Genomic DNA, 22,093 nt, shown 5'->3' on the forward strand with positions numbered 1-22,093 from the left:
AGCGGACCCTGAGCTTCCGGAAGGGTCGGGTCACTGTTTTCCGAGCGAGGAGTTTAGGTAACGCACCGGACCGTTGCCCTGTCAATCACGTTGCGCAGGGCGCACTGAGTGGTCAGAGCAGCCGGAAGGGGCAGACCTCGGGGTATCTGAGGGCGCTGGAGTTGCGCAGCTTGTTGCTTTGAAATGAAAGCAGCTGCTTATCCTGAAGGTCTTTGTTGGCTTTTTTCCTGCTGGTCCCATTTCTCACCAGAAGGTGGCGGCATTTCCACACGTTTGCAATCTCCAAGCTCTAAAAATTTGCACATTCCCCCGCCCAGGTTATTTTTTTCTCTCAAGTGATCTGAATTACTAAAACATTCAGTTCCAAGGCATTTGATTTCATCAACTTTGGAGGGTGGGAGGGGGAGCGTTGGTTGTGGAAGTTTCAGATTAAAACTTGAAGGTCCAGAGAGACCCTTTACTGATGAATGAACTTTACTAAGTCATTTTTAGATTTAAAGAGAGCTCTTTCAAAATGTCGGTACTCTGAACGAGGATTTATTTACATCATCACTCATAGTGCATTCGGATAGGCAGATCACAGTACTCTACGGGAGTTGAGGAAAGCAGTATTTTAGAAATTGGTGTGTTTTAGTTAAGGAAGGCGTCTCTGTGCCTGTAAGTTTGATTGTTCTTAACATCTCTATTGCAGCGTTCTGTTTTTCCTACTAAATAATAAGCATGAGCATCTTAATGGTTGGCACTATGTATCATTTATATTTGTAGTCCCCAGAATGGCTTTCATATATTAGACACTTAAATTCGAAGACTTTTATAGTTTGCGTTGACTTCCCACAATTCCAATATTGGGGGTTGGAGGCTGGAGGTGAGAGAAAGTATTTGAAGAATGCTGGAGATAAATTATGTTTTGTAATTTTACCTTGTGCTAGCAGGCAATGTTTTGTAGAAAAATGATCTCTTGGATAACCTCAGTCACTGTTGTCTTTGGTGGGAATAAATAAAAAATGAGTCAGGATATTTTTAGAGTTGCAAACCTCAGGGTTTTCAGTTCAACTCTTTCTCTGGGTCAAAGTTAATTCACACTCTCCAATTTAAGAAACTTTCTCAAATTAAGCTGACTGCCTCTCTATTCAGTCTCTGCAATTTCCTTATTAATAAGAGGGGTATGAAGTGAATATGTGGTGGAATAAGAACATGTATAAACCACTGGAATAAAATCATGTCAGGATCCTACTGTGATACATAGTTTTGTTTCCCCTATTCTCTCCCATTTTATTATTTAGTCCATGCTGTACTTAATCTATTTGAAATCATGTTCAGATGATCTAGGCTTCAAGAGGTTGATATGATCTACAAGTAACTGACTCCAGAACCCATGACTTTCTCAATTATGATATACATACTGTAGGGGCAGAAAAATATCTTTTTCCTCTACTCTTGTTACTGAACTCAGGTCTGGCTGCTTGCAGCCCCAAATCAATACTTGAGAGAAGACAAACGCTGGTAGAAAGGAAAGCTGTTTTTAATCAGAATGGTGGCAGTCTGGGGAGATGGTGGCCTCAGTGTCCCCCCAAAAGAATCTCCAAAGATTCTGCTTGGCCATTAAAGTTTTTAGAGGGAAAAAAGGAAGTAAACTCATTTATCATTGAGATAGGGGGTCAGAGTCATCACCATCCCCCGCTGTGTGCAGGTTAAGGTGCAGGCTTGTCGACTTCTTGTGATTTTTCTTTAAAAGCTATCTTGTTCACACAGTTAATTCACGAGTTTACTAAAGGGGAAGCTAGGGAAGAGAGCTGGTCATCTGTTAATTACTTATTCTTCATTTCCACTTCTTTGATCTATGGAAAGAACCAACATCTTAGCAAGGTATTGTGTGATCAAAAGATTTGAAAGGTGTGCTAGGGCCAGAGATGAGTAAAACATGGGGGTGCCTGCTTTATAGTTAGTGTCAAGACAAAAGGGGGCTCCTGCAGAGAGCTCCTTCCTGCCAAAAGCTGCTTACACTCTTCTAAGTTCTCAACTGGGACATCTGTAACAAAAGACAGATTGAGAAGAAAAAAGCATACAAATTTATTTAATATGTTTTATGTGATATGGGAGCCTTCATAAGGAAGCGAAGGTCTCAAGGAATAGTTTAAACCTGAACATTTTTGTGCTAGACTTGATGGAGAGCAGAAAATCATGGAAGGATATGATAGGGCAAAAAACATGAGGTAAGTGTATTAAGCTGAAGGAAACAGCAATGCCAGCTCATTCAGATTCTTCTGGGTCCCTTTGATAGGGACAGAGTAAAGGGACAAAGTGGGTGATTAAATAATTAATCCCACTAGGGGATCGTAAGTAGAGAAAAAAGTATGGGATACCCCTGTAAGTTAATGATCACTCGAGAAAGCAGGTTTGCTTAACCATAAAACCAAGCAGGCTTGCTTAGCAACAAAACCATGCAACAGAAGCATGAGACATGCCCCCAAATAATAAAACAATGGTGGCATTAGACTAATATTCTGCCCAGTGAGTTCAGTAAGTTAATGATTCCTAGTACATGCTCCTCCGGGCAAACTAAAAACAAAAATATAAGGAAAGGGTGACATTATACTGAAACCTGAGATGATTTACCATTTTTAGTGTATGTTACTGCCTTTTTGTTCATTTCCATTGTGCCAGGACAGTCCTGGCTTGACCATGTAGGGACAAGAAAACTCCCCCACCTGACGTGGAGAAGGAACTGATGATGGAAGCGTGACGCCTACTCAAGAATGAGAAAGAAGGTGGTCTTTTCCCCCACTTCACTTTTCCTTTGATTACAAAACTGTAGTTCACTAAGTTCTTGGGGCGTGGCACCCTCTCCCCTGCCCACTTGTAAGCCTCACAAGCATCCTATTCTAATAAATCACTTCTTATTTATCACTTTGCCTCTTGCTGAATTCTTTCTGTGCTGAGACATAAAGAACTGGAGTTCCTCAGAGCCCCCCCCGAGGTGCATTTCTGCAGTTTCACCTTCGTCTTCAGAAATAACGATGCTTCTTTCTTCTGAGTACAGGAAGGTCACCTCTCATGTGAGAGTTTTATGACCTACTTCAGGGGAAGGTAAGAATGTCCTTCCTAGGTTTTATAATCTGCTTCATTGGAAGGTCAGATAGTCCTTCCTGCACATCTATTTCTCAAATTCCTTACACTTGAAATATTCAATATGCCAAAGTGCCACATTTTGGACTAGCGTGTCCTGATCTCCTGTCAATACCTGAAAGACTACTGACCTTCCCCTGAAACAGTGGACATTCTTTGAAGGTAGAAGAACAAGGCCAGCCATTCATGCCATGTGTTTCTCTCTGTACTGATTGCCACCAAGATCTTACATTAAATATCTGATCCCACACATCCTTTTAAGATAATTGGAAAGTTTTAAGGAAATAAGGGGTTTTAGAAGTGTTAGTTTCATTAATAATTTACTTGCCTTCATTTTACAGAAGCTGAAGTTAAAATAAGTGGTTTACCTGAAATCATGTAGGAAGTTAGTGGCAGAGCCGTGAAATTAGAACATCAGACCAAAAGTAATAAAATAGCATCATAGACTTATGGCTTAAAATAATCTTCAATTTATACTGAACTGAATGTTTCATTAGTCCCATTAACCTTTTATTTACATTCTATTCCTTTGTGTTTCTATTCACCAAGTGAAAAATACAGGTTTCATTTTTTTTAAAAATTTCCATGGTGAAGACTAATTGCATCAAAATCTGCTGAGGAGCTTTGTGAAAAACTAGGTTCCAGGGTACTATCTCACACCTCTAAATAATAATTTTCACATAATAATCATCAGTGAAAAACATATTACTTAAGAATGCTAAGAAACACTAAAGGCCCAATAGAGGTCTTCATAGAATACTCCACTAGTTTGTTGGTGAATTACTTTTACTGTCTGCAAATTGATGAAGTTGTTGTCACTTGTCTACTTCAGGATTATGACATCTCTCATAACCTATTAATGCTTTTCCAAGGTCTGCCACTAAATCAAGACCTCACATTAACATAGCCATTTCTAGGGATTTTAATGAAGTAAGTTATGTTTTAGTAGATCTACATTTTAAAACTGATCACCATTAACATTCACCTTATATTCTCCATTTTCCATATGTCTTTATTTTGTGAAAAAGTCATCATTAGAATGTGTGGTCCTATCATCATAGATCCTCAATTAAACTTTTTATTTTGTCCTTGTCTTGAATTATGATATAACAAGTTATGGCAAAACGGGCAATTTCTTTTGGAGTTCTAAGGATAGGTAGTGTGTACAAGAAATAAATCTTTGTTGGTTTAAGCTATTAAGATTTTGCATTTATTACTGCCATAAAAATTCCCTAACAGTGAGTTTCCCCAAATGTTGTAATTCTGATAACTGAAAAATTTATGTAAGTACTATTACTTTGAAGTGATAGTCCAAGTACTATTCTTCTTCTTATTGAGAAGGATAGTACTTTTCCACTTTTTACTGAACTAAAATACTGACCACTTGATAGTCACAGTGATGGTTTACTCACTTTTTGGTGCCAATTTGTTCTAGCTATAGCTGTACCTTGGGCCAAAATCATAGATGGTAACCTCCAAAATGCAAGTATCCTTGAGGTCAATCTCAACATTCCAATTTTAAATAATGTTTAAAATTCATCAATTAATTCATCAATTAATTAAAAAGAAAACACAACACAAGATTTTGGTACTAAAGCTTTAGCCAATATTTTAGCTCTTTACTGAAAATATCTTGGAGATAAGCTGTAAGGTGACCAATCTTCCTGGCTTGCTGGAGACTTCCCAGTTTTAACTTTGCAAGTTACGGGAAATCCTTTGGTCTCAGACAAACAGGGTTGAGTCATCATCTGGAAAGTTATACCACACAACCCAAAGCAAAACTTCCTAAATATTCCTTATAATACTGGTTCTTAAAGTGTGGTCTCTGGACCAGCAGCATAGCATCACATGGGAACCTGTTAGAAGTGCAAATTATTAAGCCCTGTCTTAGACTACTTAAACAGAAGCTCTGGGGAGTGGAGCCTGGCAATCTGCGTTTTAATATTAATTTAATAATCAATTTATGATTCGCTTAAATTCCCAGGTGAACTTGATGCACATTAAAGTTTGAGAACACTGCAGTCCTCTCCTCTACATTGTCCTTGCTTTTCTGTCCACCCATACTGCATCATTCCCTCTCTAGGATTTTTTCTTTGTATTTTTTCATCCTTTTTTCTCATGGAGAAAATTTTGGCCTCTCCAATGCTTCACGTCCAAGATTCCCCCTATGAAAAACACAATGTTCATTGCCAAGCAACATAGAGACTCCTTACTCCTCGGCGGTTGGAGTGAAGAAATTTAAATATTTACAATTTAATATTTTTCTATCATATATATTCATACTCAGAAACATGTAGTTTTTATTTTTAAAAATCTCTATGTGAAGAGGAACTGTCTCTTGTGAAAAAATGAGTAGCTGAAACAATTGTCCTATAGCTTTTGATGCCAGTTAAATGAGAAACATTCCAAGGAAAAGAAATTTCACAAAGGCCTTTGCCCATAAACTATATATAATTTAAGGTCATCATAAATTAATTATTAAAGGAATGGGGTTATTATATCAATAAAATTGCAGTACCATTAAATCAACCAAAGTGAAAAGTTAGAAAGGAAGACATTCACTTAATTTACAATATTAAACTTTTTTGTGTGTGTGTCGTACGCGGGCCTCTCACTGTTGTGGCCTCTCCCGCTGTGGAGCACAGGCTCCGGACGCGCAGGCTCAGCGGCCATGGCTCACGGGCCCAGCCGCTCCGCGGCATGTAGGATCTTCCCGGACCGGGGCACGAACCCTTTTCCCATGCATCGGCAGGCGGACCCTCAACCACTGCGCCACTAGGGAAGCCCAATATTAAACTTTTAATAAACACAATAATATGATTTTACTAATTTTAAAATTTCAGAGTTTGGACTGAAATTTATGATACAAATGTCGTTACTGAAGAGATGCTCATCCAAGTTAATGTGAAATATTGAAGAGGGTTTCACTTTGCTTATTGGTTTTAGATTAGAGTGAGAGAAAGGCATGAGGGCTACCTTATGCTGACCATTTGATGCCCTGCACCAATTGGTAGTTTGGCATATGTTCAATATATTATTCCTCAATTATTTGCATAATATTAATTTAGTGAGAACAGAAAAATCTGAAATTTCATTAAGAAAATTTAAATACAGAAATGCTCATTTAATTCATTTTACTAGGAAAAGTAGAGATATTGTAGGTAGGGGTAGTTCCTGTTCTGTGGTCCCAGTTCTGCTTTCAGGGTTTTTTTTTGTATTTGTTTTTGTTTTTGGGTTCTTGTTTTGTATTGCTTTTCTGAATGAGACAACAAACTATATGAAAGGATTTATAATTATTTAATACATTAAAATGAAATACTACATTGTTTATTACTGTCTCAAAATTTTAGTTTCTGTAACTGCCACATTTTGATGACTGATAATGCATCTGTGCAAACGTATTTGAGGCAAGCCTATTTCAATAAGGAAGTGGTTTTTCAAAGTCTTCTTTCCACTAGAGGGTGCTGACAACTTCAGCAAAATCAGGACCAATTTGTTACCTTCCCTAAATTGATTCCAGTAATGTTTTAGCCCTCTTTATTGATTAGCACTCAAATATACGCCTAACAAAACTGTCACTCAGGATGGCTGTGTTTTTAAAGTTCATTATTTTCAATACTAATTCATTACTATTATTTTTGTTTTGAAGATATCTTACAATAATCATATGATCATGCAAGAAGTATTGGGGGCATGTGAGAGACTGGAGAGAGCTTGACAGAAATGCATGTGTGCAGAGGTGGATTGGCTGCCACTTGGGGACAAACAAAAAAAATCACACACTTTCCTGGACGCTTCAATTGAGTGAAGTGAAAGCCTTAGTCCTCAGGGGGAAGGTGAGGAGATGTTTGCATTCCAGAACCCAGGCAAAGCTCCATTGCTTCTGGGAAAGGGAGAAAAGGAAAAACTTGTTACTGATGGAGGGGGAAGAAGGACTTTGGGACCAATATCCTGCACTAATTCAAAGAAGAGGACTGTTGCCACTAGGGGAGAGGCAGGAAACTCTCCTTCCCTCGAGGGCTACCACAAATTCAAGGCTACCATAACATGGAGGAACAGGAACAATGTGAAAGCTCACCCATAAGGCTATACAGGGCCTGCTTAACACTGAAGATGGATCGGGAATACTGAACTTACCTCCTCACTTCCCCCATGAGACTAGCACTGAGTGACAAAGCAGTCTGCTGCTGCAATGGGACAAAGGCATGGAGAGAGAAGCCTCTGAAGTGCAGGTTTGCAAAGACTGCTGAAAGTTGAGGGTAGAGCAGGAATATTGAGAGAAAACCTTTGACACCCATGGTCCAATACTCAGCACAAGGTAAAAGCAGACCTCTACTAAGATTGTAATTGCTGGTTCATAAATCTGCATATTTTATAGTTTAAATATTGAAAAAGTGTTTTCTAAAGTAGTCATACCAATTTATACTTCTTTAAGCAGTATTTAAGAGCTTTTCTTATTTCATAGTCTTGTCAAAACTTGGTATTTTTAAAATTTTACCAAGTGATGCATATGTAATGGTATCTAATTGCAGTTTAAATTTGCATTTCCCTAATGACTAATGAAAGTGAGTATGTTTTCATATGTTTATTAGTCATTTGAGTATTCTTATTTATGAAGATTTACTCGTCAATTGTCCATTTTTCTAAGTTGTGTGTTTTTTAATTTTTTATTTATAGTGAACGCTTTGTTGTTTGTATGGTTTGAAAATGTCTTTTCTCACTCTCTGTGACTTTTTTCCCTGCTTATAAAAATAGTGAAAACTACTAAATTAAAAAAAAAATACTTTGTTTATTTATTTGGTTGCACCAGGTCTTAGTTGTGGCATGAGAACCCTTAGTTGTGGCATGTGGGATCTAGTTCCCTGACCAGGGATCAAACTTTGGCTCCCTGCATTGAGAGCATGGAGTCTTAACCACTGTACCACCAGGGAAGTCCCAAAACTACTAAATTTATGTATTCAGATTTAGCAGTCTTTTCCTTTATAGTAATTTCCATTTACACAGTTTCCATATATTCTGAGGTCAGGTCTTCTATAATATTTTATAGAATCTCAATTATTTGCCCTTCAAACTTAGATCTACAATCCACCTATAATGGATTCTAGTGCATTATGCAAGATGTGAACCTAGTTGGTTTCCATAAAAATAAAAAATTGTCTTAGCAACATTTTAAAAGGCCATTTTATGTAAAATAGATAGCTAGTGGGAAGCAGCCGCATAGCACTGGGAGATCAGTTCGGTGTTTTGTGACCACCTAGAGGGATGGGATAGGGAGGGTGGGAGGGAGACGCAAGAGGGAGGAGACATGGGGATATATGTATACATATAGCTGATTCACTTTGTTATACAGCAGAAACTAACACAACATTGTAAAGCAATTATACTCCAATAAAGATGTTAATAAATAAATAAAAATAAAATGCCATTTTATTGCCACTTCTCTACAGTGACACTTATGTCAAATGAAGAAAAGAAACGTCCATATTTGCATGTGTCTCTTTCTAAACTCTCTATTCCATTGCTATATTTGTCTGTCATTATAATATTACACTATTTTACTACATCTTTAAAATATATCTTAGTAACTGGTAGAGCATTTTTTCCCACTATGTTCTTCTTTTTTGAGAGTATTTTGAATACTCTTGGATATTACATATCCATTTATATTTTATTAATTCCCACAAAAAGCCAGTTGCTGGGGACTTCCCTCGTGGTGCAGTGGTTAAGAATCCACCTGCCAATGCAGGGGACACAGGTTAGAGCCCTGATCCAGAAAGATCCCACATGCTGCAGAGCCGCTAAGCCTGTGCACCACAACTACTGAGCCTGTGCTCTAGAGCTCACGAGCCACAGCTACTGAGCCCACGTGCCACAACAACTGAAACCCACGTGCCTAGAACCCGTGCTCTGCAACAAGAGAAACCACCACAATGAGAAGCCCGTGCACTGCAAGGAAGAGTAGCCCATGCGCAACAATGAAGACCCAACACAGTGAAAAATAAACAAACAAACAAATAAATAAATATTTTTAAAAACCAGCTGCTGTTTTAATTAGTATTGTATTGAATCTATTCAGCTATTTTGGGGAAAGAATTGACATTTTTACTGTATAAAGTAGTTCATTACGCTTTTAGTTGGTTTTTTTTTTTTTTTGCGGTATGTGGGCCTCTCACTGTTGTGGCCTCTACCGTTGCGGAGCACAGGCTCCAGACGCGCAGGCTCAGCAGCCATGGCTCATGGGCCCAGCCGCTCCACGGCATGCGGGATCTTCCCGGACCGGGGCACGAACCCGTGTCCCCCGCATCGGCAGGCGGACTCTCAACCACTGTGCCACCAGGGAAGCCCCGCTTTTAGTTTTTGATATTTGTTGTCATCCTCTTTTCAGTACGTCAGTCAGAGTCTCGCTTTTAAACAGTTCCATAAATTTAAATAAAAATTCTGGTAGACCTCTACTTGGAGGATGTGGGAAGAATATATAAGTGAAGGATGCAAGTAAACTATATCCTCATATTTCATAGTATCAAGTCAACTGAGAATGTCTAATATTGAAAAATCAAGAAGTAGTAATATAAGCATTTTATTTCAGTTTATAGAGCTAAATGTCAAAAGGAGCAGCTTGAAGAGTGGAAGATGGTTAAATCAGAGGAACAGGAATCAGGCTGGTAAGGATAGTGCCCATTTTTAAGGAAAATTTATAAGCCTTTGAATTTATTTTATTTTGAAAAACTCTTTGTACTTAAAAATGTGGTCTATCAACTGATGCCTGCCTGGATCCCCATACAACTGGATTATGACCAGATAAGTACAGAAATAGAAATAAATATTTAGAAATTTTTTAGCAGTGTCACAAAGTAATTGTATGTCTGTGGAGTACTGAAAAAGAAGACATATGTCTTTTTTTCTTTCATTTCACTTTTCTAGTTTTTCATTTTTATTGTGTTTTATAAAATTATCAATTCATGATGGATTGGGATTCTTTTAAAAATGGATTTTTATCATATGTAGTTTGAGAAACACTCTATTACATTTTGACAAATGATTATTTAACTCAAAAATTTAAAAAAACAAAAATTTTGTGCTATGTCCAGAAGATACATAAGGTGACTTGTTTTCAACCTGGCAAATCAAGAAATTTAATGTAATAGATATCTAAATACAGTGTTTCCATCTGTCCAACATCATTTAATACAATGTTCAACACTCAGTCTAAAAATTTCTCTTTCTTTTATTTCTGATAATTTAGTGCTCTGTGAGTAAAAGGTTATTTATAAACCTAGCCTAAACTAATTTGGCTTTTCGGTAAGTAGCAGAATTTTTTTCTGTCATGTATATAGGTACTCTGCAATTGTAGGGAGAGGCTGGTGAGAGTTCTAGTTCTCCACCTGTGCAAACTCATCATCAGATGGTTCATTGCAGTGAAAGCAAGCTCTGACCAAATTTCTCAGAAAATGGACATCTACTGGCTCTAATGAGGCAGAAGCAGCCATAAAATCTGTTTGCAGATTGAAGGAGTTCCTTCTCTCTGCCATTTGGTAACCTGGCCAGCACTTTCATGCATGTCTGATTCGCAAGAAGATATGGTGCTATTCTTACAATACAATGGGCCAACCTTGTAACCAGCTTTTAGGCAGGATTTGTTTTTTAATGGATCATTATTCTGGACTTCTAATGCCATGGGACCAGTCATGTCAGTCCCAACTATTCACTTAATTTAACAACAATAATACTCGCAATCAATGAACTGTTTTATAAGACTTAACGTTAATTACTACAATCTAAAAATCTATGCAAATATAGAATCTTTTTTTGAAAATAAATCAGGTTTATTGAGATATAATTTATGCACAATGAAATTCACTCCTTTTAAGTGTATAGGTCTATACATAATCCTTTATGAGCATACGTGCCTGTCTCCCAGATAGCCACTTCATAGCCAGATAGTCACTTTGGCTAATTAGCCAAACTCAAATAGTTGAATTAAAGATAAGTAACATGCTAAATGGTTGATCAAAATATTTTGCTTCAGCTTAACATATTCATAAACATATTATTTCTCAATCTTATATAAACTATAACATTGTTATTAACTATTACGCTTTTTCCATAATGTAAAATGTTCAACTATCACAAATGTGTTTGTGCCAATTGCTTGTGCAACTTTGTAATCAGTTTACATTCAGTGCCACAGAGATGAACAAGAAGCTCTGGAAATCTGAGAATTTTTGTGGAAGGATATTAGTTTTCCAACCTGGTTGTTCTTAGTTTCACTATTAGTTGTTGTCCTTTTTTTTCTGAATGTCTTCCATGAGTATAAGGCAGAGGTTGACAGACAGACATTGTTTCAAGATCCAGATAGTAACTATTTTCAGTGTTGTGGTACATATGGTCTCTTTTGTAACTAAACTCTGCCATTGTAGTGTGAGAGCAGCCACAGACAATACTTAAAGAAAAAAGCATGGCTGTATTCAGTAAAAATTTATCTATAAAACAAGTGTCAGGAAGCATTTGTTTCACAGATTATAATGCCAACTAAAGAATGTCACTGACCATCTGGTTCTACAAGAATTAAGTCAATAGCCACTGCAGTTGTTGACCTTGAACACACCCTGAAAGAGATTCAGAGTGGAGATCAGGAATGAGGCACTCTGTGCTCTGGGAAAACTGGCAGAACAGGCCTTCAGATAGTTAGATGTTTTCAGAAGAAAATTTTATGAACCAATTTCTTGCATCTTCCCATACTTAGAAAAGCATTAAAAGCATGAACTAAGATATCTGTGCTTTGTGACAGCAGTAACCTTCTATGGAGATGTGTGCTTGATTGCACATACTTCTTCTCCAAAATCACATATATGCTGACCTTCCCCCTTACCTCTTCAGAGCAATTCCACAGAGCTATCTGAGAGTCTGTCTCCTGGGCTATTAGTTTTCAGTAAGTCCTCAAATAAAATTGAAACTCACAGCTCTCATTTTGTGTGTTTTTATTTCAGTTGACTGACATTTCTGGCAACTATGAATGGACCCAGAGCAGACTATTCTCCTTCACCTGAACTCTACGAGGATCTGGAGCCTTGGTGACAGCAGGGCCCCTTATGCTCATCTGCCTACTCATGAGTCCAGAAGAATTTTATTATGCCTCTCGTGGTTCTTGTATTTCCTGATTATTGGTGATGATTCTGAGTTTTATTTGGCAGTGTATAACAGGTACCTGACCCCCACAGTTGAAAGATACTGGGGGAAGCCTAGTTGAAAGACACTAGGATTTGCTCAGTTGAAAGGCACTGAGAGGTCTGGACTGGGTGATTAGGTGGGAGGCTGGCTTAATGTCTTTTCTAAGTGAGGGGCATGGGAAAGCCACCCTCCAACTAACACCCAAGCCCATTTCTGTATGTACAAAAATTATATTTATAAGTATTTACTTGGGAATTAATGGAAATATTCTCCTGAAATTAGCTGAGATAGGGATCTTTTATTGCATACACACTTAGGTTAGAGAAAGCTGGCTTGATAAAAAATGTTTTCATAATTCTGACCCAAAAGGTCCTTCTAGGAGGAGCTTGCTTTTATCTCCATGTGTCTTTGAGATGTAAGTGTTCTATCAGGACTTTCAGAAGCTTATTTTACTCTTATCTAGACCATCTCCAATTCCTGAGACTGAGAGAAAAAAAGGGAAAAGAGACCTTTTTACCCTTAGCTTATTCTGTTATTTATAAACTAGTGAGTTCTGTATTGTAATACCTGATTCATGACTAACTTTTAAAAATGAAGCTATGAGATCTCTAGTTGTGTCTGTCTATATATCTGTGTGTACTTTATAGATATGATATATCTCAACCTGTGGATGGTATTACCAAAATTAACTTGTAAATGAGTTCTATTTAATTGACGTAAAAAAAATCAAGTGTTTATATAAATTCCCAGAAATATGAAAGAAACTAACCCAAATGAATTTCAGGTTCAAATGATCTGGGAAATATATAGTATTAAATTATCATTTGGTTTGAAAGTTAGTTGGTTTAATTAATACAGACATGTCTTTAAAGTCATCAGCATTAACTATAAAACTTTAATTGTACCTAGGTTTACTAGAAGTCAAATAAGAAGTTGTAAAATTTGTCAGCAAGAAAAATAACTTGGAATGATAAAAATTTTATAAGCAAATTAAATGTAGTTGAGATATGGCTTTTAGGTAAACTCTTTAGGAATAATTATGTTTTAGGAATGTCTACTTAAAAAATAGTCTCTCCAGATATTTGGTAACTTGAAACTTTAGAGTTTTGTTAAATTACGTTAAATGATGGCAGTTTATTAAATATCTAGTTCATTCCCAAATAAAATAAGATAGGGAACATTAATTACTGAACATAGGCTTCCTTTTACAGGGAAACTAGAGATATTTAGGACTATTAATAAATATGTTTGGTGCCACATCAAGCCATTTTCTTTAATAAAGCACATGCTTTTTAGAAATTATAAGTAGTATTTATAAGTTTGCCAATCTACAGAATGCTAATGTAAGAGACAAGTCATAAGTGTTTACTTCTTAATTATTGCTAGAAGTTATGTCATCTAACTAATATATGTAATTAAAACTACTAAGCTAATAAGCAAAATATTTTTGTATTCAAGAAAAAAAGAAGGTATAAGAAATAGAAATGCATTTTGTTAAGCATAAAGAAGGTAATTTTGTCCTAAAGCAAGTTATTTCTAAATGGGAAAGAAAATAAGGGACAAATTAATATGGATATAGAATGTTGTCGAAGATTTGTGAGAAAAAAAAATCTTTAGAGAGGAATTCTATGTGTGGTCAGGACTAAGATTAAAATAAATTTGAGCAAATTAATTTCAACATTAAATGTAAAGTGGTACAAAACCTGAATTGGGTTTTCTCTCTGTTAAGAGGACAAAGTTTTCCTGGAATATTGATTTGCTTTTTTCACAGGTTGTAAACTTTCTTTACCTTTTAAATCATTTTAAGTCTTTTGTCATTCATAGATAGTTGTTGTTTTACTCCAATGCCTTTGAAAAAATGCTTTATCTTCAAGAAGATTTATAGACAGAACTTTTTGACAAGTACAGGTTTCTGATAAATTTCAGGTCATACCACTAAGCTGGGTAAGAAATTAAAGAATTCTAATGGAAATCTTGGTGACTTCATACAACTGTTAACAAAAGTTCAAGTATTAGTTACATAGGACTGAGTTAACTGATGAATTTGTTTATAAATTTTATGTGTTTCTTTTTTCGGTTTGAAATATTACTGGCTTTTAATCTGTGTTTTCCAGATGTAAGGAAAACTTCTCCCTGAAGCTAATTATGACATACAGCAATTTGGTAAGCAGAATTGAAATATTTAACTTTTCTCTCTACCTAATTGGAAGAGAAATTGGAAACTTTCAGGTTACCAGAAAGCAGACTCCTAAAAGGTGCAGGAACCTAAAGATACTTTTGGACCTAGAGAAGAGAGGAACTCACCTAAATCTTTAGATATCACAGGTGGGATCTGATGGCAAGTCCTTGCTGTGGCCTTCTGGCCTTGAGAGGCCTTTTAAAAATTAAATCTGAAATTCCTTATAAAATTTCCAGCAAAGCCAATTTAAAAACATCTTATATGTTCAATTATACTTATGTAAATAATCTGGCCAAGTTTATTGAAGCCACATTTATTTCTGCGAACAAATTACTCTTGATTTGGCTGTATTTGATAGAAATGAAGGTAATTTTAGAGAGAAAAATTATGTTTCAGTGGATATTAAATTCTAGTTGTTAACTGAGGTCTGTATTTACTGCCTAAAACTCACTTCCTAGATAGCTCCTTGTTATTATGTTACATTATTGTAAATTTTAATTGAATTATTAAAAGGACACTCTGAGTTTGTTTCTGAAGCTTATCACAGTAATCTACCTTGAATGAAGATCAGATGCCCCATGACCTACAATTAGGATATTATGCATACTAGAAAAAGCATCATTTAAAGGACTATCTTCAATGTAGATGGAAGAAAACTTATCAGGTACTCTTAACCAGCTCATGCACAGAAGAACTGAAGGAAATTGACTTTTAGATTCATATTTACCACTTAGATAGGGTGCTACACTGGACTGGTCTATAGAGAGGACTGCTGACCTCAAACTCCCCTTAAAACAATGCTCAGAGGAGAAACTACACTCACACCAGGACAAGAAGAAGAAAACAACAGAAGTAAACAGACCTGCCAAGGTGCCGGAACTGAACTGTATGATTATTAATTTTTTTTTAATATCTTGGACTTTTGCAAGAAAATCAATGTTTTTCTATCATGGGCACAAATTCTATGCAGCGTTTAAAAATTAATTCAGTAGTTGGGTTTATGGTCATTACCTCTCTACCTTTGTGGATTTCTCCTCTTTAAGACTCTAACTGGATGGTCTTAGGAAATTTATCCTAGACTAAAGAAGTTACAGTTCTGTTTAGGCCACTACTGATATTATGAGATGAGACACCCTCACTTAGCCAATGAATCATACTTGCTCTGACCATGTCATAAATATGAATTTTCTTTTAAAGTTACTCAAGCTCAATCAGAACAATGAGCTAAATTTTGGTTAAAGAATATAACCTCCCTCAACTTGGGGCTGGATTCATATGGCTAATACCAGGTCATTTACGTTTAAAGGCCCTTGTGTTGGGAACAATTAAATCATACTAAGGATAATCAACCGAATAACATTAAGAAGTTCAACGTAATAACACTAAGAAATTGTGCTGGGTGCCTTATGAACAATACCAATATATAATTACCTTTAAGATAGCGATAAGACAGGGCCAGATGAGTTTGAGGTATACTCGGCCATACCTAATGGAAATGTGTATATAATTACTTTTAAGATAGTGACAGACAGGGCCAGATGAGTTTGAGGTATACTCGGCCATACCTAATGGAAATTCTTGGCTTAAATATTTACTTATAATACTATTATTAATGCTAGCTATAGTACTTATATTCTGCCTATTTTACAAGATTGTTGTTTCTTGAGGTGCCAAACATGTGACTGGGCTGCCAATAAAAATAATTGTAACTAGGTGGCTTGAAATGATTGACCAAATATATAGTTCCAAATAAGATCAATGATTGTAACAGTGTAAGTCTAGATATGGGAAGAAGCAACCAGAGGGAATCTTCTCCTCGACCATAACAGACTAGTAAGACAGGTGGTCCAGGAACTTCTGCTATCAATTAATAGGGCCTACTCTGGTAATAGCACATTGAGTAGCCTATCAACAAAATCCTGGCCTAAGAATGAGCATTCCTAGTACAATGGGACAAATGGTCATGTAATATCTTTCAAACCATTGTTGAGTTTTTGACCATGAGGGGGCACAACTAACAAAGAATGTCACTTGCCATCTGGTTCTGCAAGAATTAAGTCACTAGCCAGCACAGTTGCTGACCTTCAATACACCCTGAAGGAGTTCAGAGTGGAGATCAGGAATAAAGCACTCTGTGCTCTGGGAAAACTTGTAGAACAGGCCTTCAGATAGTTACATGCTTTCAGGAGAAAATTTTATAAACCAATTTCTTGCATCTTAAAATCATTAACTAAGATACCTGTGCCTCGTGACAGCAGTAACCTTCTACAAAAATGTGTGCTTTATTGCACATACCTCTTCTCCAAAGTCACATATATGCTTACCTCCCCTTTCATCCCTTCAAAGAGATTCCTCAGAGCTATCCGAGAGGCTGTCTCCTGGGCTATAGTCCTAAGGAAGTCCTCACATAAAACTGAAACTCACAGCTCTCATGTTGTGTGCTTTTATTTCAGTTGACAATAATTTGACAATCCCTGGTATAAGCAATCAGTAATAAACCTAATGGTTTTCAACTTACTATTGGCTTGTATTAAGATATCAAAAAAAGTTTATAACACTGATATCAACAATAAAAAGATTACCAGGGCAGTATTGAAAACCTAAATATCCCATGAATACCAATGATATAATTTCAACTAAAATTAGCTTCTTTTTAAAAAGTTTTTGGCCACAACACCTGGCATGTGGGATCTTAGTTCTCCGACCAGGGGTCGAACCTTCACCCCTGCAGTGGAAATGTGGAGTCTTAACCACTGGACTGCCGGGGAAGTCCCAACTACTATTTATAGCCTGAGATAACATAAACTCATCTATTCTTCCCTCTGTCCCAGCAAGACCTCTATAACTATGCTACCTTAGGACAGTGAATCTACTGAGAGATAGTTTAAGGGCACCAACAATTCATCAATTCATTAAACCTCTCAATTACAGTTCTGTTTTAGAGAACAAATTTCTCGAAGTCACTGAATCTCTGGGTATTTTCTATTCAGAAGGAAAGGGCTGTTGCCTCTAAAAATAGATATTATGGCTCATACTTTTCAAAAGGAGATACAGCATGAAAAATAATCTTGCAGATGCCAAAGCTTCTGCAGGTCAGGAGGATGTGCAAAAACTTAAAAAAAATACCTGCTAACTCTTATATAGGAGAAGGCCATGTGGAAGAGCAGATTTCCAATGATGGTGACGCTGACTTATTTTACAAGGATTTTGGCAAACATACATAATTCAAATGGCAGTTTGGTTGTCAAAAATGCTGTGACCAGAGGCTTGCAGGTCCCCTTGAAACAATAGTTCAGTAAGTGCTAACTCAGCATTCATGGTGACTTTGTAGAATGTAACTACTGGGAATAATGAGAATAATGAGAGTCACAGTAGCCAAACCACAACTACCTACAGGTAATATGAATGAAAAATAAATGTTTGAGGTTGTTATTGCTGTAAAGCTATGTAATATAGTGTACTTACCGTGTTGCTAAAATTATTTATCAGTGAAAATTTATCATGTAAATACTAGATAGCAGGTAACATGTTCTGTGAATGGATGAATGAATAAATAAAAGATAACTGGGATTTATCATAGGATATAATATAACTTAAGTTTGTTTGAGAAGGAGAAAAGTAAAGTGATTGAGGCTCTATGTGCTGCTTTTTTCAACAGGCAGCCACATCTTTCTGCATGTCAAGCCATGACCCTGAGACACAATGATGAAGGTTGGAGTAAATGGATTTGACCAATAGGGCACCTGGTCACCAGGGCACTTTTAACTCTGGCAAAGTGAATATTGCTTGCCATCCGTGGCCCCTTCATTACCTCAATTACATATTCTACATGTTCCAGTATGATTCCACCCATGGCAATTTCAGTGGTAGAGTCAAGGCTGAGAACTGGAAGCATGTCTTCAATGGAAATATAACTTCCATCTTCCAAGAACAAGATTCTGCCAACATCAAATGAAGTGATTTTGGTGCTGATTATGTTGTAGAGTCCACTGGTGTCTTCACTAGCTTGGAGAAGACTAGGGCTCACGTTGAACCTAAGAGTCATCACCTCTTCTTCTTCTGCTAATGCCCCCATGTTTGTGATGGGCATGAACCATGGGAAGTATGACAGCTCTCTCAAGATTGTCAGCAATGCCTCCTGCATCACAAACTCCTTGGCCCTCTTGGTCAAAGTCATTTATGACAACTTTGGCATTGTGGAGGGACGCATGATCACAGGCCTTGCCATCACTGCTTCCCAGAAGAATGTAGATGGTACCTCTGAGAAACTGTGGTGTCATGACTGTGGGGAAGCCCAGAACATCATTCTTACTTCTATTGGTGCTGCTGAGGCTGTGGGAAAGGTCTTCCTGAGCTGACTGGGAAGCTCACTGGCATGGCCTTCTGTGTCCCTTCCCCTAATGTTTCAGTGCTGGATCTGCTCTGCAGTGTGCAGAAAGCTTCTAAATATGATGACATCAAGAAGGCAGTGAAGCAGGCATTGGAGGAAGCCCTAAAGGATATCCTGGGCTACACTGAGGACTAGGTTGTTTCCTGCGACTTTAAAGGTGACACCCACTCTCCCACCTTTGTTGCTGGGACTGGTATTGCCTTCCATGACCACTTTGTCAAGCTCATTTTATGACAATGTATTTGGCTACAGCAATAAAGTGGTGGACCTTATGGTCCACATGACCTCTAAGGAGTGAGTCCCCTGGAACACCAGCCCCAGTGAGAACAGGAGAGGAATAAAGAGGTGCTTACTGCTAGGGAGTCCTTGCCCCAACTCAATCTTTGACCCAACTGGAGGATCTCCAGTTCTTGACACAGTTTCTATCCCAGACCCCTGAAGAAGAGGAAGGACTTAGGAAACTCTACCTTATCACTTGCCATCAATAAAGTGCACAGTACCCAGTCAAAAATAAATAAATAAAGTCATCAGGGACTGCTTGAAGAGATGGGAATAGATTGTGTTCTAGGAAATGTTGTGACGTCATTTGCCCAACTCTGTGCAAGAACATTTGCCCAAGAATCTATAACTAATTCAGTCTAGAAAACAGGTAGTTTAGCAAAGCTTGAGTAATAGGTCTTGTGCTTGACATGCTCCCAGTAAATATTTAATAGCTATCTGTTGATTGCAAAGCCATATTAAACAATATTTCATTAAAATATATCCTGTCATTAAAATAATGAATTCAGGGATACTCTGTCAAAGATTATAATACATCTTTGATTAGCAAATGAGTGATTAAAAAATTCCTTGCTATACTAAATCAAGGGCACAGCCACACAAATTTACATTATTCATTTATTTTGAAGAATAAAATTTAGCTTTAATTATTTATGACAGTTTTAAGTATGACCACAAGTTTATTGCCTTATTTAGAAAGTATAATTACATCTCTGCTTTGAGAGATTTATTAATGTATAAGAACAAATCTGAAAACACATTGTGAAAATGAGAACACTAATAGCTTAGTGTGTAGAATCATTTATTCCTAGTGTTAGAGAGAGCTTCCCAAAAGATGCTCAGGCTTAAAATAAAGAACAATATAGTTTTGTTAGATGTCAAAAACAAAGGGTGTGGGAGGAGGGAGAATATTCCACTTAGATATAGCAGCTTGTGAGAAAGTATGTACGAAAGTATGTATGAGAGCATGAATTTTGAAGCAGTGCATTTAAATTCTATTTTCAGAAGAAAACTATAGAGAAATACAAATATATTTATTTATTTGTTTGTTTATTAAGTAATTATAGGCCATTTAAATTCCCATGGTAGCCAGAAATCTGCTTTAATATATCACTTTCTGCAAGGACATAAACATTAGTCTAGGTCCAAGACGAGTGAGAGGCATACCAGCTCTTTAAGAGTCATTGGTTCTCAAAAGTGTTTATATATTCCATGTTTTGTTGTCCACAGTCATGCCCACTTTACTGATCTTTCAAGGTAATTTACATCAAACTGTATCTGGTGAAAATTGATATAGTTAACAGAAATATACCCATTTCTTATATACATTTTGGAAGAACTTGCCCCCTATATAAGAAAAATTGAAACTTCTAAAAGAAGAGGACTGATTACTTCCAAGTCAACACTTAATTTTGTTTTTGAAAGTAAATCTGTGCTAATGGAAAACATCATTTTCCAGCATGAATTAAATTATTGTGTTCTATATTTCCTGCTGGGGAGAGTAGGTTCCTGGCAATATGGTGTTACATTTGCATTTTGATAGCACACAGCTTTGGGCTGTTCCCCTCAAATTCAGAGGAGCACAAATGTATTATATAAGATTATTCTCAAGAGAAATAAAAGTATTTCATTATGTTTCACAAGGCACATTCATGAGACTTCCAATAAAATCTGTAATTTTTTTAAATCAAATAAAATATTTTCCATAAATTTCCCTACTTTAGTAGGATACATGTATTTATTTCATCGTTGATAAACTAATTTCACTTTTCCAGCAAGGACACCAATAATCTATCAGTTGTTTCTATCACAGGAGGATTTCTAAATGCCAACATGTGAAGCTTATACAATAAAATAAAGGTGAAATGTTTAGACTGTTGTTGATGTAGTCTTAAGAATAAACATTAAAAACAACATAAATTTACAGCACAAACAACATGGGATAACTTTTCAAATTACGTAATGATTTCACTCTGTGAAAAGAAAACAACTACAACAATAAAACAGAGTGAGTTTCTTTATATAACAAATACCCTAGCTCAATTAAAGAAGCCTTCAATTTTTAAAATTTCAATCTGTATATAACTTTTCAGAAATACATTGATTTGATGAAGATAGTAGTTATGCAAAGACATCCACATTAGTAACAAACATGTTTTGAACCCTTGATACTGTCCTAGGTTTCGAGAAGTTTGTTATTGTGACAGTGCCCATTCATTGAGAATAATAAATCAAAATAATCCTAAACTAATAATCGACGGTCATAAATCATAACATACCAATAATTAAAATTTTATTTTCTTTCAAATTTACATAGTGATTTCTTGTATAGTCTATAGTCCCTTTTAACAATAATGTGAGATATGATGTCACAAATAAGAGTGGAGTTTGGAGATATTAACTCAGTTACACAAAACGGCAGACTTTCTAACTTTAGCATTATTTATAATAAACATGGTGGAATGAGCTAATGTGAAAAGTACTAATCTTTAATACATTAATGTAAAGTTTGATAAACAAAAGATATATATATATATTATATAGCTGGATAGATTGATAGATCTAATCTCTTATCAGTATATTTACTCCAGCACACAACTTACTAGTTTTTTCTTCCAGTTTTATTGATATAATTTACATACAGCACTGTGTAAGTTTAAGGTCTGTAGCATAATGATTTGACTTACATACATCATGAAATGATTATCACAATATGTTTAGTGAATATCCATCATCTCATATAAATACAAAATTAAAGAAATAGAAATTTATTTTTCTTGCGATGAGAATTCAGGATTTATTCTCTTAACAATTTTCATAAATAACATACAGCAGTGTTAACTATATTTATCATGTTGTACATTACATCACTAGTACTCATTTCTCCTATAACTGGAAGTTTGTACTTTTGACTGTCTTCATCCAATTTTCCATTCCCCCACACTCCACCT

At 36.3% G+C, this 22,093-nt stretch overlaps 1 pseudogene; it reads left to right on the plus strand.

Annotated features, from left to right (window-relative positions):
• Positions 1–18,175: 18,175 nt before the first annotated feature.
• LOC101319823 (glyceraldehyde-3-phosphate dehydrogenase-like) lies at positions 18,176–19,777 on the plus strand (annotated as a pseudogene).
• Positions 19,778–22,093: the final 2,316 nt, after the last annotated feature.

This window comes from Tursiops truncatus, chromosome 11 (genome assembly GCF_011762595.2).
Source record: "Tursiops truncatus isolate mTurTru1 chromosome 11, mTurTru1.mat.Y, whole genome shotgun sequence".
In the NCBI taxonomy this organism is placed as follows: Eukaryota; Metazoa; Chordata; class Mammalia; order Artiodactyla; family Delphinidae; genus Tursiops; species Tursiops truncatus.